A 15,382-nucleotide genomic window follows, 5' to 3' on the forward strand; every position below is an offset into this window, starting at 1 on the left:
TGAGTTGGGTTGGGCTGAGAGAGGGACTGGCTCAAAGTCACCCAGCCATCCTTTCATGCCTAAGGCGGGACTGGAATTTACCGTCTCCCAGTTTTTAGCTTGGTGCCTCCACCACTAGACCAAACTCTTTTAAACTCCCAGAAAAAAAGATGATATATAAATGAAAGTAAAAATAATACAATAAATAATGACAACTACTATGTTTCAATATATCATAGGCTTGAACAGGTAATTAACATTTTTCGATTTTATGACCCAAACTGAATTTTCCAAATCAAACTAGCTGAGAAAGGAGGACAACTAATTTTATGAAGTCCGAAATAGCTTCGCTTACTTTCTGTGCCCATGTGATGATTAAAGTACACGTGACATTAATCTGACCATCTGTGCAAGAATAATTACAGGAGATCCTGATGTCAATTAAATCTGGAGAATAATTAAGGGATTGTAAAATATAAAAAAATAGTCATGTCTTTGAGACCAATAAAGATGATCCTGGATATGATGCAATGTTCTTGCATCATACAATTAATTTATCTTTACTCTCTTCCAGGATACTATCGTTGTTGATTACTTCCAAGCCTAGCTAACATTTCTGGTATTTCCTAATAGTCTTTTCCTCCAGAACTAGGGTATTTATTTATTTAGTCTGTTTTGAGACTGCCTGATTCCCAAAAGATTCTGGACAGATTACAATTCAATACTAATCAGGCTCCATATTATTTAATGTTGCCATCTGTTGAAGCACATCAAATGTACCCTTTTGTTGAGTTGAATTATTATTATTATTTTATATTATTATTAAACTTTTGTTCATTAAACATGAAACTGAATTGAATATTTAAAAATGTATCACAAATATTATTTATTGGTGCTGATGGTTGATAGGAGTTGCTGCCAGCATTCTAGATATCGACCAAATATCTTCTTAAACTGTATGATGTTCCGAGTTTTTATACATACACACACACACACACATATATATACATATACATATGTATATGTATATATGTATATATATAAACTCGGAACATGTATGTATACACACACACACACACACACACACACACATATTATTGTTGTTGTTATTGTTGTTAATCTTCACTTAGATTCACAGTCTGGGACTGATAAAAACATAACAGTTTAAGTTGTAACCAAGGATCTAAGAGCTGTTAAGGTAGCATTTGAGTACACAGGCAGTTTTGAGTAGGATGTTTTCTTTGTTTGTTGTTGTTATTCATCGCACAGTCAGCCAGATGTTCAGACTGGGTTTGGCATTTTTGTCTACCTATCAAGTCCTTACCAAGGACCTGGGAAAGAAAAATCTGGATGTTTGACAGCGTTACAGATTATCGTTGCAGGATGGAAGCTGTTCCAAGTAAAGCCTCCTTCTGCAATTGACTGATGTCGAATTTGTCAATGCCAATGGTGTTCAAGTGATGCTCGAGTTGTTTTGGGATTGCACCCAAGGCGCCTATTATTATTGGTACTTTGCCACAGTCGTTCTATTTCTATTTGTAGGTCTTTGTATTTTGTTATCTTCTCCAGTTCTTTATCTTCTATTCTGCTGTCTCCAGGCACTGCCAGATCCACTATCCAGACATTTTTTGTCTTTCTTATTGACAATTGTTAAGTCTGGGGTGTTGTTGTTGTTATTATTATTGATTTATTCTTCAATTAGATTCACAGTCTGGGATTGGTAAAAACGTAACAATTGAAGTCCTAACCAAGGACCTAAACGCTATTAAGGTAGCATATAAGTATATTATTATCTCTTTTATTCATTAAACATGAAACTCAATCAACTGAACATTTAAAAATGTGTCACAATTGTTATTATTGCTGTGGTGGTGCAGTGGTTGAAATGCTGAATTGCAGGCTAATTCTCTTGACTGCCAGGGGTTCAATCCTGACTGGCTCAAGGTTGACTCAGCCTTCCATCCTTCTGAGGTCGGTAAAATGAGGACCCAGATTGTTGGGGGTAATATGCTGACTCTGTAAACTGCTTACAGAGGGCTGTAAGGCACTATGAAGCGGTATATAAGTCTAAGTGCTATTGCTACCATATTATTTTGAAGTGAGGTTCAATATCTTCAAAATCTGAAAGTCAAGGCCCTAGGGAATCAAGTGGGGAGACATTATTGGAAAGTGAGTACATTAACTGGAAATTATTCTCTGATTTGGACTTTTTTAAGAGCATGAGAAGAATCTCAGAGGCTTTTAAAGCTCGCAACTTTTTTAAATCAAAGAAATGTTTCAGTTTAGTTTTTAAAGGGGGCACCAAGCCATGACTCTGTCTATCCAGGGAGAGGTCTTTGGTTTTAGTAAGTCCTTGAAATAAAGACCCAAATCTCTGAATTCTGAGTTCAAAAGATTGAGATGCTTTGAAAAAAATGTCAGTTCTCCATTATAATGATGATAGGGATGAACCCACTTTGTGGTGGAGGAGATGCATAAAATTCATTTAAAGTTCTTTAAACTACATCTTCTATAGAGCTTTGAGAATTGTGATTAGTAACATAATCCCAACCCTCTGATTTAAACATTGCTGTGGGAAAAAGGGGGTCTAAGAACCCTTTGATACAATCTATTTTGGTATGACATCTTTTTCTTATTATAGAATATTAACATATAGGTTGCTCCTTTCTGTTGGGAGAGATTTACACTTTTAACAGTATGACGTTCAATACCAGTGAAAATGTAATGTGGCCCCCAAAATTGTGCATTTGTTGCTTATTTAATGATTGTGTAGAATGAAATTTAGAACAGCCACCAGTACTGGATTGTATACCGTTAGTGAACAGCAACAATTTATCGTGGAGTAGCTCATGAACAAACAAACAAAAATGGGTTATTTCCCTTTCTTGGGCTGATTATTGAGGCTCCGCACTCTATAATTCCAGCCTCGGAAAACTCATTTAGCCAAGATGTCCTTAGAAATGGGAAACAAGATAAGGCTTCCAATCCATGTTTCCCTAGATGGGAAATGCTTGCTGGCTTGTTTTTCATATATTTTTAAGCCTGCATCAGCTCCGAATGCTCTGTCTGTGGTGCAGGACTGCATATAAAGAGAATGGCTACTTCATGGCCTGTTGGGTTTGCCAATAACCTTTGATTGGTCTCATTTGCTAGATTGTCATCAACTGCTAGGTTGGAGAAGCTGGGACAAATAACGGAAGCTCACCCTGATATGCAGCACTAGGGATTCGAACCGCTGAACTGCCGACCTTTCGATCGACAAGCTCAGCTTCTTAGCCACTGAGCCACCACGCCCCATACACACAATTATGTGTGTGTATATGCATATATATGTGTGTGTATATATATATATGTGTGTGTGTTTGTGTGTCTGTATATATATGTGTGTGTCTGTATATGTATGTATGTGTGCATGTGTGAGTGTGTGTGTGTATATGTGTGTGTGTGTGTATGTGTGTATAAATACATTTGGAAATAAATATAATATAATACAGGTAGTCCCTGACTTACAACAGTTCTTTAGTGATCGTTCGAAGTTATTTAAAGGAATGCTCTGGAGAAAAGTACACCTGTCTTTAAGCCTTGTGAAGTGGAACCACTGCAGATGGAAGCATTCAGATGAGTAAATATGCCATCCAAGATAGGAGATCCTAATAGCGATTCCAGTTAGAAGCGTCTGCTATTCTGAAGACGGTAAAAAGTGTTTCCAATGGATCCCTTCTCCTGCATGATCTGGTTGAGAAGGAATATACTACCGGTAGTCCTCGACTTACAATCACAATTGGGGCCAGAATTTCGGTTGCTAAACAAGGTGGTTGTTAATTGAGTCGCTCCTGATTTTACTTTTTTTTGCCACGCCTATTAAGTTAAACATTAAGTGAGTCTGACTTCCCCCATTGACTTTGCTTGTCGGAAGCTGGTTGGTAAGGCATCAAATAGTGATCACGCCAGGACACTGCAAATGTCACAAATACATGCTGGATTCCAAGTGCCCGAATATGATTGTGGGAATAATATGATTGTGGGAATAATATGATTGTGGGAATGCTGCAACGGTCATAAGTACGAGAATCTGTTGCAATACACTTTTTCAGTGCTGTTATAACTTTGAATAGTCAATAAATGAATGTTTGTAAGTTTAGGACTATCTGGACTGAGATCATGTTTTGTAAGGCAGGGTCAGTGGTGAAATCCAATTTTTTTTATTACCGGCTTGGTGGGTGTGGTGTGGCTTGGTGGGCGTGGCAGGGGAAGGATATTGCAAAATCCCCACTCCCTCCCCACTCCTGGGGGAAGGATATTGCAAAATCTCCATTCCCACCCCCCTCTGGGGCCAGCCAGAGGTGGTATTTGTCGGTTCTCCGAACTGTTCAAAATTTCCGCTACCGGTTCTCCAGAACCTGTCAGAACCTCCTGGATTTCACCTCTGGGCAGGGGGTCCTCAACCCCCAGGAGACAGCCCAGGACTCGGCCTTGGCTCGTTCGGAACAGGGCCCCACAAATGGCAGGTGTGTACATCCGAGCAGCTATACTTGCATGAACAGTGGGCATGTGTGCTTGTGTACGAAGCTCCATTTGTGCAAATGTGTTTGTCCGCTGCTCCTGGAACCATCCCCTCTCCCTCCACCTAGCCATCGGTCTACAAAGCCAGAAAAGTTGGGGGCTGCTGTTGTAGGGAATGCAGGCTGTCTGCCGTTCGAAATTTGTCTGAATGGAGTTTGTGTGCTGAAGTAGTCAGGACTCCAATGTTGGGAAGGAAAGGGCCATGGACTTCTGAGAAACATCACTACCTTGTTCCACGTATAACTTAGCTATGAAGCTCTGGAGTGAAGATGGACTCTAGAACAGCAACACTAATTGAGCCTCTTAGCTTTATGACCTTTCAGGCAATGATAACCCACAGTCTTGTTCCAGTTAAGCACCAACCCAGCTTACATAGATGGCTGTGCCCTAGATCTCATTAATGTAATAATGTAAGTACAATCAGATCAAGGTTAAGATCTTATCTTATTAAATGACATTAATATAAGACTAACAGAATCCACATAATTTGCGATTTGCAAATCATTTGCCATTTGGATGTGGATTCTTATGTTAATGTCATTTTCTGAAGTTCACTGGCACTGCTGATCTCCTGGAGTGGTGCGGTGGCCTAGAGGTCGCCTCACAATCAGGAGGCTGTGTGTTCAATCCTAGGTAGAGGTAGATATTTCTCTCTCTGGGCACAATGAGAATATATCTGCTGAACAAAAACCCTGCATTGGAGACAGGAAGGGCATCCGGCCATTAAACGCTCTGCTAGCTCCATTCAGTTGCCCAGACTCCACCCCACAAGGGATTATGGGATCGTTAAAAGATGATGATGGCTGGCACTGCTGATCTCCAATGAGAGAGGGATTTATTGGAATCGCCTGCTCCAGATCTTTTTAGGGATACTATTGGTTTCCAATGGACACTTGTGAGACTTTTCTAGGGATTTGGTAGAAAACTCTACCACTCCTGGCTGATATCTTGAAACAACAGTTGACAAGTGAACTGGATAAGATTCTCCCTGCCACTGCCTTCCCTCTTTGCACCTGATTCCTTGTCTTTCCTTCCCTTTATGACAGGGGTCTCCAAATGTGGCAACTTTAAGGCTTGTGGACTTCAAGTTCCAGAGTTCTGGGAATTCCTGCTGTATGGGAAATGTCCTCAAGAAGGTGGTAGGAGGTTGATTCCAAAGCATCTATCAGTTTTTAATTTTTTTTAAAAAAATAATGGTTTATTTCATTGTTGTAAGCCTCTCAAACTTAAGGAACTGGATAGTAGAGAAACATTTTTCTCAGTGTTTCTCTACTACCTAGCTCCTTAAGCAGGTAGAAAGAGTAAGGTTATTGTTCTTCTTATCATCATAATCTCAGCTACATTTATCATGAGGATTCTTATGCACATATTCCACATTCAAAGCAGTTTGAATTTATTTGTCCCTACTGAATAAATAGAGGTGAGAAATTCCTTTATAATGAACAAGAAGAGGAAGTAATAGAGAATTCATCACAACAGATTAATTGTCAAGTCCTACTGGGAAAAGAGCTATCCATCAACTCCAAGGAATCGGATTCGCTTCATCTGACTTCCAGTTAAATTACGTTATGCCTATCCTCTTCCTATTTGACCCCAGGCCTTTCAACATGCAGCTGTAAAGAAAGTATTACTTATTTACACACACATACATACGCAATCACAAAAACAGTTTTTTTGCTACTTGCAAAGATTACTTCATATAATCAGTCTTCCAATCCACCAATCCACCAACAATGATGCCATATGGTGAAGTTTCATGTGTGCATTTGAACCCAAATTCTTATTATGTCCCTGAATAATGTCTATGTCCGATGATAAGAGCTATTAGAAAACACACTAAAGATACAATTTAAATGTCAGTGTTCCCTTTTCAGTGTTTAAAGATTCTCTTTTCCTCTTTGAATCACTCAGTAGAACTCTGCACGCATTGTGATGTTACAACACTCTTTATTTCTACACTTACTCCACTTTAAAGCAGAGGTGTAATGCTCCTGGATCGGACCGGATCGCCCGGTCCGGTAGCGATCTTGGCTGGTGGTTCGGCGATCTGGTAGCGATGGCGGAGCAAAGCTCCGCCCACCCACCTGGGTGTCATTACTTCCTGGTTTTAACCAGGAAGTAATGTGTTTTTTACCTTCTGCGCATGCACAGAAGGTTTTGCGCATGCACAGAAGGTCTGCGTGCACCGCACAGTGCGCTTCTGAACTGGCAAGGAAGGTAAGTAGATTTCACCCCTGCTGTAAAGGTTGGTGGTGGTAGACATGCTAGAGGTAGTGAAGAAAAACAATATAAAAAAACTAGGAAGTCAGATGTACAAAGAAAACAGAATAAGATGAAGTGAATAAATACATAGCTACTTCTGGATCCTCTAAAGCCATTTATATACTGTACAACAGAGGCAGATTCAGTTATATCTGAATTGCAGCATGCACAAAGGAATTGTGTTTGGTGCAAAGGAAAACTCCCTTTTCTCAAATACATCGCACAACATAGGCGAACTTTGATAGCTACACAAACTCTAATTAAAAATCCCACATTCTTAAAACAGATACTCTCGTTTAAGAATCTGCTTTTCCATTTTCAAAATGAATCCTAACCTTAATGAACCATATGTTTGTGTAGACACATACACACACAAACAATGGATCACATAAATTAGTTAGGATTCATTTTGAAAACTGAAAAGCAACTAAGTGTGTGTTAAATTAGATTCAGGAATTGATATTTGTATTCCTGGCCTTAATAACAATAACAACATAAATAAAATCAGTTAAATTAGAGAGTAGCCTGATTGAGTTCAATCAATATGAAAGTGAGTCAGGTGGAGAATTTAATCTTGGGCTTCAATGAAATCTTATAAATAAGCCAAGAGACCAGTGCAAACAGTAAAGAGATTCAGCTATAAACTGAAAGCATTGTTTATTGTTCCTTTGCTGCCTTAAATGGATTTTGCTTTTCTTTAAAACAAACTTTAACATTCCAAGTGTTGAATTCCAATGAAGGGATTTATTCCAGCATTTTTTTTTTTAAATGCAAGGGAAGAAAAAAAAAAAAGCTGAAAAGAGTTCAGCAGGAGAAAAAAAGAGAAAAACCACCCACTGCATATTGCAAAGGAGCCTTTATTAACATATCAGGCGCACTGCATATAAAATATGCCTTGAGTACAGAGTTCCTGCCTGCCGACAGGAGAGAAAATGCCTCCGAAGGTGCATTAATGATTAACGTTTCCACCTAACATCATGGCTTGCAAGGCCATGCTCCGCGTACCCTTTCAATAGAAAATAGACACGCCTAGTATATTTTCTAGGGTATACTTGTATGTACTTCGTCTAGTAGCTGTTTTACTGACACAGCAGGAGTGAAAGCTCTATCAAAAGGAAATGATGGCTGACAGCAAAACTTAATCCTAATATGTAAAAAACATCCATTTCTCTGGCCAGAAGAGCAACTCATCAGTAAAGAAGATGGCTCTGAAATATGTGCTATGCAAGATGTTGGTCAGCATTTTCTGAGAGCCTCATACATGACCTGGAAAATGAAAATGGCACTGAGGATCTCGATCTAGAGACAAGAAGAGAGATTGAAAAAGTTTTCAATTTGCCTAGACCAGGGGTGTCAAACTCAAGGCCCAGGGGCCGGATCCGGCCCATGGGGCCACCCTGGGAACAGTGAAGGACTGGCCTTCTGCCAGTGAAAACGGAATTCGGGAGAGCCGTACACAGCCCTCATGAGCTCCGTTTTTGGCTGCAATGGCCTCCTGCAACCCTCTGCCAGTGAAAATGGAGTTCAGGTTAGGGTTTCACTGGCAGAGTGCTTGGGCCACTACAGGTGCCCACGACACAAGTGACGTCGAGCTGGCCCACCCTACAAAGAATGGCCCAGATCCTATTTTTTTTAAATGAGCCTGTTACTTTTCTCGTATCAATCTCAATACAGGTAGTCCTTTACTTACGACCGGTCGCTTAGTGACAGTTAGAAGTTTTGATGGACACCCCCAGCCCTCAAAAACTACGTACAAAATTAGACATCCATTGCCACTCCGGCAGTTATGTGACCAAATTTTGGGTGCTTGGCAATGGACTGTATTTATGACCATTTGCAGCATTCCGCAGTCACATAGCTGTAATTTATGACTTTTCCCCACAGAAACTGGTATTTACCTATGGTTTCTGCAAAAAAATAAAAAAAAAAGAGCCCCATAGCAAGCAATGGGTTTGCTTAGTGCCACAAAAGAGATTGTAAACTTGAGTTTAGTCAATGTGTGATAACCTGCTTTATGATTATCATGTCTTCCAATCATAACTGGCAGGCTCACTTATGGTTGTATGTGGAGAACTACCTGTATCTCCCTTTCCCTTTCTCTCTTTTTCTCAACACACAAACACTGACACATACAACCAGCAAACTTTACTCTCCCATGTGCCTAGTTCGTGTGTTATTTTCCTGCAAAAGTTTTGTTGCCCAGTTTGGTAACAAAAGGGAGGTTTGATGGCTCAGCACATCTTGTCAGCTGAAAAGCTGATAGTCTGGGTTCGAGACCTGAGAGCTACGCAACGGGTTGAGCTCCCATTACTTGTGCCAGCTCCATCTAGCACTTCAAATGTGAGTAGATAAATTAGCAAATGCATGCTAATGTGAGTAGATAAATACTGTATTTTTCGGAGTATAAGACACATCTTCCCCCCCCCTCTAAAAGAGGCTGAAAATTTGGGTGCGTCTCATACTCCGAATATAGCTTTTTCAAAGGTTTTTTCAGCCCTAACGAGGCGCTAATGAGGCGCTAGCGAGTGAAGTAATCTTCTCAGCTTTGCCTGCTCCCTCGACTCTCCCGGTGTGCTTTAATGAGGTGCTAGCGAGTGAAGCGATCTCCATGCTTTGCTCTGACTCTCAGCTGTTTTTTAGAAGCTTTTTTTCAGCCCTAACTAGGCGCTAGCCCAGTGAAGTGATCTCCCTGTGCTTTGCCTGCTTTTCTCATTGCTGCTTCCTCTCAGCTGTGATTTAGAAGCTGTTTTTTTTATCCCCAAGCAGGGATAAAAAAACCAGCAAGCTAATGTGCTGAAGCTGACCAGACTAAGGACGCTAACCAGATCAATACCTGGTAGGCAGATTTCCCCCCCCTCCTATTTTCCTCCCCAGAAATTAAGCTGTGTCTTATACTGCGGTGCATGAAGTTCAGCAGGATTTGAGTTTTCAGTAGGAAGGTAGCAGGACTCCATGCCCCTGTGTGTATAGTCATGCTGGCCACATGACCACAATTAACTGTGCAAACAATGTTGGCTCCCTTGGCTAGGAAACAGAGATAAACACTGCCCCCTTGAGTTGGATGCTACTGGATAGGGGAAACTTTACCTTTACCTTGGTAACAAAACTTCCGCAGGAAAATAACATACATAGTAAACCTCTGCACACCTTGAAAACGATCTGGAGCAGAGCATATGAGGATACAGTTCAGCCTCTGTTCAAAATATCACTGACTTTTTTTTCAGGCTTGTGCACAAGGAAATGTATGGCTGATATATATATATATATATATACATTCACTTTCAGCTTGACAAATCCATTGAAGTATTTTGACATCCAAAGGAAAATAAACCCTGCAGAACAAATATATTTCCGTGCATAGAACACGCTTTTATAGATCTATATATTGGCTACGTACTTGTCGCCTACAGCTGCAATCTTTCTCCACCCAGAATGCTATACTGACAAAGTGAACACCGTATACGGTGGCTAAAAGTACTTGCTTGTATTTGGGAAGATGCAGGGTGTGAACTCTGAAATACACTTCTCAAATGTGGAATCCTCCTAAGAAAAGATCACGCATCACAATGGTACATCACAGCCTTCACAGCCTGAACATCAAATCCATTCTTAGCGGGCAAAGAACAGAATCAATAGTAGAGAGAAAAGTGGGGAGACAGACAAACCGACACAGAGAAGGAATGTTTCAAAACAACAATTCCAGCTGTTTGTGGACCCTAGTACCAAGCATAAGACAAAACCAGATTCGTTCATAAAGCAACATCATTTAGAGATAATAATTATGAAGCTGCAATTTCAAAAGCAAACCTTGCTTTCCTCCCACCCCCCACAAGCAACTTTTAATTTAAAACGAGATAATTTGTGACCCAAAGGTCGTTTCAGAAATATTTTCTTACCTAGACTGATTAACATTATGACCAAGGGTGGGCAAAAAAGCAGTGAGAGGATAAATGGGTTCCAATTTCCTGCTGGTTTTCCCATTGGCTTTTGCTTCTGGTAAACTGCAGGGAGCTTTTTTTGTTGTTAGTTGTGAAGTCGTATCCAACCCATCGCAACCCCATGGACAACGTTCCTCCAGGCCTTCCTGTCCTCTAACATCCTCTGGAGTCCATTTAAACTCATGCCGACTGCTTCAGTGACTCCATCCAGCCACCACATTCTTTGCTGTTCCCTTCTTCTTTTGCCCTCAATCTTTCCCAGTGTTGTGGCCCCGCCCTCTGAGCCTATCTCATCGGAGGAAGAAGGCTCCGAACATGAGGGAGAGGAGTCAGCCAGGCCTCCCTCTCCAGGCCCCTCCCCTCTGGCACTGTCTCAGGTGCCGGCCGAGGGAGAGGAGATTAGCCAGGAGCCAGGTGTCTCGGATGAGAGCGAGGAAGGAGAGCCGTCGTTCCTGGATGCACGCCAACGAAGGCGTGATAAACGGTTGCAGCAGTTAAGGAGGCGTGCTAGGGATTAGAACTGAGTCACTGGACCACACCCCAGAGACTATATAAGAGAGGGTGGTGGCTGGTAAAACTCCGTGACGAACAAAAACTAACTTTGGCTAGTCACTTGAACAACGCCTGAAGCTGCCGAGGGATATTGTTTTTGCTGGACTATTTACAATGCGTATGTAATGTTAAGTTATCTGTTGCAGTAAAGCTCTTGGCAGATGGTGCTTATATTGTTGCCAAGTTTAAGATAACGACCTGTGTGCGTGCCAAGTGCTTTCTTAACCCTCGGCTGGCTGTGTTTGTGTGTGTGTGAAGATGGGGACAGATCACCCAGCATTAGGCTCTTCTCCAGTGAGTTCTTCCTTCTCATTAGGTGGCCAAATTCATATCATATGACTGCAGCTAACCACGGATGACTGCAGTGGTGCAACAGCATTATAGGGCAGCATGGCAGTGCTGCAGCAGCCACAACTTTACGAACACAACTGGTCTAAAAATCCTTGAAGTGTTAATCCCACAGGAGTAAAGGGTCTTGGATTTTTGGATGCATGGTTTAAGAGAGGGCCTCCTCAGGGTGCCGTCAGCCAGACAGTGCCAGCTGGCGACCCCCAGGGGGAGAGCCTTCTCTGTGGCGGCACCAGCCCTCTGGAACGACCTACCCCCTGAGTTACGCACGATATCAGACCTCCGGACTTTTCGTCGGGCCCTAAAAACACACTTATTCCATCTAGCTGGGCTGGCTTGATCCCGTCCTCTCAGTTTTAATTGATTCGGTTTTAATTTGGGTTGTTTTAAATTATTTGGGCCAAAATTATTTAATTGTTTTTAAATTCTTTTTTAAATTTTGTATACGATGTTTTATTTTGGCTGTGCACCGCCCTGAGTCCTGTGGGAGAAGGGCGGTATAGAAATAAAAATAAATAAATAAATAAAATAAGTACCTTGATTCAAAAATTGTTGTCCTATGAATGTACCGTTTTTCCCAACTGAAGGTTACAAACAGACAAACAGGAGAGTTTTAATAGCATAAAGAAAAAGGCGTCTCTAAAACTGCAGTGGGTTTTCTCAACAGAAAGCGGAGAGATAATTTAGAAAACAAATCTCCTTAACTCAGATATTTCTCATTCTCCTATTCCCCCTACCCCCAAAACCCCGGTGAGTAAAATGAGGGGGCTAATTAGCAAGAGTCTTTAGATCCCAAGAATCAAAGCTGCTGCTAATGTTCTCTTTATGAGCGACTTCTCTTGAAGACAAATAAAAGGTTATCTAATCTTGCGGTAAGGAAAGCTAATCGTCTACATTTATTTCTTCATCTGCTGCTGGAGTCGGATGTCTCTATCAGAAAACACCGGTATCAAAGGAGAATATGTTATAAACAACATTCCAAAATTACAGTATCACTATCTGACCTTCCTAATCTGAAAGCTCTTTATCCTGCCCCATTTATTTTAGCTGAAATAAGCTGCTGACAGTTGTCAGGAAAGCCTTGTCTGCAATGAATTAAAAGGATACATATTGGAGAAATCTTGCCTCAAGCCTTCTGTGAGTGAAATCCGACAAAATCTTTTCTTACACCTCCAGGTATCTCAATGAATTGCTGAATACTCTCCCCTCTGTCCAGGAAAACAAACTCTGCTTAACTCTTTCACCGGCTGGAAATGTGATACTCAACGTTTTGTTTTGAAAAAGTTGTTGCTAACAAGGGGGTCCCAAGACAGAGTTGGCAAGAGGACTTGGGAAGAAAACCTTACTTCTGAGGGACCGAGAATGCCACTCTTCTTTTCACCAGCCTTAGTGGGGCCATTGGTTTGGAAATAGGGAGACCTTTTTGATCATTTTGGATGAAGAGAAACTGAAGTTAACATTAACGCTGGTGTAAAACCACCGCTAGAGGGCAGTATGAATTCGGAGTGGAAAGGCTATTCACAGGAGGTAGCAGTGGCCTTAGGAAGCAGAAAAATAAATGCTCACAGTTTGATTTTGAGATACATTTACTACATTTTAGAGAAATAAACTAAGTAATCAATATGCAAGATGAATTTGTATGCATCTCTTCCAATCTCCCTGATCATAGTAACTTAATGTATTCATATGAACTGGTTTCCTTAAATACCAAAATGGTTTCCTTCCAAAATGAGTGTGTGGCTTAAGATACTGGGGGTTCTGTATTACCCTTATTTTACTGGCTTCCACCAGTGAATAGTAATTGCAACAAATTACAATTTACAAAATAGTAGTGGCAGCACTACTACAGGACTGGAAGATAAACAAGGTTGGATTTGATACAGTGGTGAAATTCAAATTTTTTTACTACTGGTTCTGTGGGCGCGGCTTGGTGGACGTGGTGTGGCTTGGTGGGCATGGCAGGGGAAGGATACTGCAAAATCTCCATTCCCACCCTACTCCAGGGGAAGGATACTGCAAAATCTCCATTCCCATCCCACTCTGGAGCCAGCCAGAGGTGGTATTTGCTGGTTCTCCGAACTACTCAAAATTTCCGCTACTGGTTCTCCAGAACCTGCCAGAACCTGCTGGATTTCACCCCTGGTTTGGTCACTATGTAAATAGGGCACCTCCACCAAATAGAAAGTTGAGAGAAAGATGCTGAATGAAAGCAATAATGAGCTACTTCTGCATTATTATCAAGAAATATATATGGATGTACCCAATATATTTCCTAGGAATTATGCTTGAATCAAAGGCGACTTAATATTCACTGGATCTTATAAATGCTTGAAGGGACTTCTTGTTTTGAGAGCTTGATATACTCCTTTGAAACTGCTTTGTGAAACAGTCTGGCCATGCTGTTCTTTGTCTTCTCTTCTGAGGTCTTCTCCAATACAGGTAGTCCTCGACTTACAACAGTTCGTTTAGTGACCGTTCAAAGTTACAAGGGCACTGAAAAAAGTGACTTATGACCATTTTTCACACTTACGACCCTTGCAGCATCCCCATGGTCATGCGATCAAAATTTGGCTGCTTGGCAACTGATTCATAATGATGACGGTTGCAGTGTCCCGGGATCATGTGATCCCCTTTTGCAACCTTCCAACAAGCTAAGTCAATGGGGAAGCCAGATTCATTTAACAACAGTGTCACTAATTTAAGAACTGTAATGATTCACTTAACAACTATGGCAAGAAAGGTCTTAAAATGGGGCCAAGCTCACCTAACAGAGGTTTTATTTAACAACATAAATGTTGGGCTCAATTGTGGTTTTAAGTCGAGGATTTCCTGTACTCAGACCTGAAAAGGATTTTTCTGTATGCTCAATATAGGATAAAATGAGACGAGGTTGCACTGAGGTTAATCCTAGATGTATCGCATAGACTTAATTGCCAACTGTTGGTCTCTATGGAAAGACTTTTTTTCTAGGTGAAGTCCTTGCATGAGATATCATCAATATGTGAATGACCTCAATTTTAGTTCTTCTTAGTGTTGGAAGCTGAATCATGAACACACCATTTGCAGCACCATAAAACTCTGGACGTATAAAACTTAACACCATAAAACAGTGGTCCCCAACCTTTTTATCGCCGCGGACCAATCAGCCTTTGATAATTTTACCGTGGCCCGCTGAGCGCGCGCAGGGGTGGGGGCTTTGGGCCACACGTGCGTACCTGCGCGGGGCTCTCTTCCCTGGAGCCTTTGCGCACGGCCCAGGAGCTTTTGCGCACGGCCCAGGAGCTTTTGCGCACGGCCCAGGAGCCTTTGCGCTGCAGTGTTCATGTCCCCCGGCCGCTGCGCGGCCCGGTGCCAGGTACTCCACGGCCCGGCACCGGTCCGCGGACCGGGGGTTGGGGACCACTGCCATAAAACATAAGGGGCTCAGTGGCTAAGACGCTGAGCTTGTCAATCGAAAGGTCGGCAGTTCAGTGGTTCGAAATCCCTAGTGCCGTGTAACGGGGGGAGCTCCTGTTACTTGTCCCAGCTTCTGCCAACCTAGCAGTTCGAAAGCACGTAAAAAATGCAAGTAGAAAAATAGGGGCCACCTTTGGTGGGAAGGTAACAGCGTTCCATGCCTTTGGCATTTAGTCATGCCGGCCACATGACCACGGAGACGTCTTCGGACAATGTTGGTTCTTTGGCTTTGAAACGGAGATGAGCACCGCCCCCTAGAGTCGAGAATGACTAGCACATATGTG

The 15,382-nt window shown here is 41.7% G+C and overlaps 1 protein-coding gene across 1 annotated transcript in view; it reads right to left on the minus strand.

The window, feature by feature from the left end:
- The window catches only part of SUCLG2 (succinate-CoA ligase GDP-forming subunit beta), a 269,256-nt gene that overhangs the window by 16,699 nt on the left and 237,175 nt on the right, over window positions 1-15,382 (minus strand). The window lies entirely within an intron of this gene.

This window comes from Pituophis catenifer, unplaced genomic scaffold, assembly GCF_029215685.1.
Source record: "Pituophis catenifer annectens isolate HBS135680 unplaced genomic scaffold, rPitCat1.0.hap2 SCAF_2, whole genome shotgun sequence".
Classification (NCBI taxonomy): domain Eukaryota; kingdom Metazoa; phylum Chordata; class Lepidosauria; order Squamata; family Colubridae; genus Pituophis; species Pituophis catenifer.